The sequence below is a fragment of the Syzygium oleosum genome, unplaced genomic scaffold (genome assembly GCF_021117445.2).
Source record: "Syzygium oleosum isolate NSW1041296 unplaced genomic scaffold, Sole_v2.1 Sole_v2.02, whole genome shotgun sequence".
NCBI lineage: Eukaryota > Viridiplantae > Streptophyta > Magnoliopsida > Myrtales > Myrtaceae > Syzygium > Syzygium oleosum.
This window is the reverse complement of record NW_026607486.1, coordinates 10,391,659-10,395,829: the sequence shown is the minus strand read 5'-3', so window position 1 is coordinate 10,395,829 and position 4,171 is coordinate 10,391,659. Positions and strand designations below refer to the sequence as shown.

The 4,171-nt window shown below is 40.4% G+C and overlaps 1 pseudogene; it reads right to left on the bottom strand.

Moving 5' to 3' along the window:
• Positions 1-329: 329 nt before the first annotated feature.
• On the bottom strand, positions 330-3,026 carry LOC130137130 (uncharacterized; annotated as a pseudogene).
• Positions 3,027-4,171: the final 1,145 nt, after the last annotated feature.

The window sequence follows — 4,171 nt, the reverse complement described above, 5'->3', positions numbered from 1 at the left end:
CAAGCAGAAGACCTCAAATGGATTTCGCAAAATTTCACGCTTTTGCGTTGGGATATTCCTGGAGCATGCAATTTTTGGGATACTAGATATCGATGTTATGTTCTATTCCAGTCCATACACATTGTATCCCATGAAGCTATATTAGTTAGTGTCACGCCGCTAACTCGCTATTTTTGTTTAGGTTTACTATTGAATAAGATTGTCAGCACAGAAGCCTAAACATCATGAATTAGCTTAACCATCATAATGACCGGCAAAGCCAAACTCAAATTTGACATCTTGCACTTTGATCTTAGAAGGTGATCGTCTTCAGTAATTCAAATCCTCTCTACTTAACAGGTCCACCAAATTTACACATCATATCAGAGGGTAAAAGATGATGTACAATTACAAATGCTCAATCCCTAATTGTAAAGAGAACTTGTGTGTTCACTCAATGATGAGACACGAGATGCTGTCTCACATACCTCCAAACAAGCGTCATATTCCAAACTATTGTCCCCTCCGTATGACTTTCCATAATAAGCAAACCTTCCACCAGACACTAATTTTGATGAGGAACGGGCAATATCCACTTCACTCAGACATCTGCAGACGGATAGTCCTGACCTGATGCCGAATTAGAGAGGTTCTCCTGGACGGAAGCTGCCAAAACCTCGTTCATCAGGACTAAGAATACATAGAAGGTAGCAACAGCACATGCTGCTCTTGAAACTTGGATCATCTCACCAATTACAAAAACAATAAGCATTTCAGCACACTCGTTTCATTTGCTTCGCATCGTTTTTAAAGTTGGTAGAAACAGATAAAGAAGAAAGGACCTTCCTAGTACACAGTCAAAACTTGAAGGCTTTCAATGACTCAATCTGGGTTTGGAGACACAAAATGGAATGAATTCGCTGCCAAAAGCTAACTCGGGAATGTCTCAATTCTGTAAATCGAAAATTGTGCATGTATGTACAAGCTTTTATGAGATTTGATGCACCATTAGTTGAATGCACTGATGGTTAAATGAACAAAACCACCATGTCTATGCAAGTATGCTGACAAGTAATATGCCCAGCCAAACCTTTGCAGGGAACATTCAGTTGAAACTCCAAACCAAATAAGAGTGATGATGTGGAATATCCAGCTAGACAGAGTTTAATATCACGAATACCTTCAGGCTTAATATCCAAGTGGCTCAAGCTTCGAACCATTAGATTTGATGGTTGAAATGGTCCCCTGAAGTTTGTAGCTTGGTGGCCACCTGTGGTAAGTTCGGAACTTGCGAAATCGGCATATGTGCAGCGTCTAATGCAGCATTTACTCTCATTCCTTGTGCTTCCAATGAAGAACGAGCAAGACTTCCACCAGCGACGGATGTGGATAGGGCCCTGCCACCTCTTCTGATCCAACAGAGCCAACAGGAGTGGCAGGTAGCTTGTCAGATTCAGTCCTGCTCATCATCAATTTTTAAACCATAAGTGTGAGCACGAGTTATGATCACAACTTGAAGCTGAAATCAAGGTTTTTGACTAGAATCCGCACCCTGACTATCATGTTGTTTCCACCAATATGTTTCATCAGCAGTAGCATTTATGACCATCTATACATACAATTCCTATCAAAAGAATATTCATGTCCTCTGAAGCAAGACTTGACGAGGCAAACAAAATTATGCCACACCTCATGCCATAAGCCGACAAGCCACTTGCACTCTCGAATGATGCATGTAAACTAGTGCAGATGACAGAATTTGCAAAGTTAAATATTGTGCACAAGCCGGTGATTTAAGTTTAATAATCCTATAAAGTAGGTAAGTAGCATTCAGATTGAGACGAATAGGTAAACTAATCACCAGAGTGTTCAACGCAATGGAGAAAAAGGTAAAAATTAATTCTAGAAGATGTACCAAAAAAATTGTCTCAGAGAGACTAGATACGGAAACATCCCAAGAATTGAGTTTCTTACTCATTTTCATAGTTCGTTTCACTCTCAGGAGAATCGTTCTGTGGAGCTGTGTCTGAGACTTCCATTGACATTTGTCCCACTGCTGCACCATGGAAGGAGGGCAAGCACAATTGAAACATCACATAATGAAGTGCTCAAAGTACAGACAGCCAGACCCCTCTAATGGGCGGCGAAATTCATAGGCTGAACTTCAAGGTCTACACAAAACAACTTCAAGAAGCAAACAGTCATAAACGGATAGCCTCACTCAAACGAACACTTGACAAGACCCAATTTTTATAGTCATTCTTGAGAGAGCATTAACTTGCTTTCGTTTTTATGATATAGTGCAAGAACTGAGTTCGATGGGCTTTTTTTGTTGTTCGGGAAGTTGACCAAATTATGCATGAACCCATATAGTACGAAGGATAGAAGCTATGCATTGGAGCCGTAAAATTCTGTATTAGTGGAGTGAAGTCTTACGAGAGCCTTACCAGGCACTGGAGGAAAGTTCATGGCTTGACGCTGTTGCTCGAGCAATTGATTGAACCTGACGATTTGTCGTATCAACGCTTGCCTTGAGTAGTAATTTTGGAAAAACTGCTGATTCAATTTTTCCAATCTGTCCCAAACTGGAGTTCGATGAACAAGTTCAGAATCTTCATATATAAAGATATAACCCGTACGAGAAACCAAGGGTAAACAGGACTAGAATCAATCAGAATACTCAACCGGACTAGTTCTTAGCATTACTCATTGATCAGGGCCAAAAAGATGATCTCTCACCCATATATGTGATGCGGCGGTCGATCGCGGCATGAATTTCTATGGCTCGGGCTGTTTCATCACGGTCCATGTACAGCTGAATGCACTTCTCGATCAAATAGTGGGCCTACAAGTATACTCGGAAAGAAAAAATACACGATGCAATTAAAGACCCTTTGAATTTGAAGAAACTCGGCAATCTTGATGCAATGCAGTATGAAACATGAATGCCAAATATGATAAAACTTGTGCCTCACTCGGTCAAGAACTTCATTCGCAAGATATATGCCGCCTTCCATTGACCAAGCGTTTGGGTCCGGGACTGCCATTATTCTATAGTCAGAACCACTTTCTGCAATCAAATATAACAAGAATGATAGCCATGGAACCAAGAACTTGCAGCAAAAACTTGTTAAGGAGAGAGAAAGACCCGGAGAAGACGAAGTGACTAAAGAGCAACTGAAAGTTGATTTTCGCTGCGGAGTTTGGAGATGGACTTGCATTGTGCTCAACTGTCACCGCCTTTTTATAACGACTGCAGTCGTTTTTACTTTCATACCGCGAACTTCGCAATATTTCAGTTCTACCCCTGCACTTTAACGTCCGTCTCATCTCTATGCATGTTATTGACCCTGAGCTTTTGAAAGTTCTCAGCTCTACCCCGGCAGTTCTACGCCGGTTTCACTGGAGAAAAGTAAGGACTAATATCGTGAAACAGATTAGATGGGTGATAACTCGTATAGTAGGAATGAGAGGAAGAACGAAGAGTATTTTATTTATTCATGCTTGACTAAATGTGGTGTGAAAAGTGTATGTTCTGTTAGAAATTAAACCAAATTTGTTAGTACTTGTTTCCTTTTTGAGTCTGTTCGTATTTCCATATTTTGATAGATATTGTGAGATATTGTTTCAAGTTATATTTTAGGAAAGTTTCCTAAGTCAATTAGATTTCCTAATTAGAATAGGTTTCCTAGAAAGAAGTTTCCTATTTCGAATCAAACTATGGTCTATATATAGTCTATTTCTCTTGTAATTGAGACATGCAATAGAAAGACACGAATTACGATTGTTTCACCTTCAAAAATTCCTTTCATCAAATCAATATTGTTGCCGCGCCTCTGATGCTCAACAAATTGGTATCAGAGCTTACGGTTCGTGATCATGGCCTCAACGAACAATCAGCTTCCTCTTCAATACCCTCGTCTTACCAAAGAAAATTATGGTAACTGGGCTGTTAGAATGAAAGCTCTACTCGGCGCCTATGGTGTGTGGGAACTTGTTAACACTGGCTATGATGAGCCAGAGGATGAAGCCACGTTGAATCAGAACCAGAGGAATGCCTTGGAGAAGGCTCGAACGAAAGATCAATATGCCCTGTCGATCATCCATCAAGCGTTAGATGATTCCATGTTCAAAAAAGTTTCGAATGCCACTACCGCTAAAGAGGCGTGGGAGATTCTTCAAAACACACATT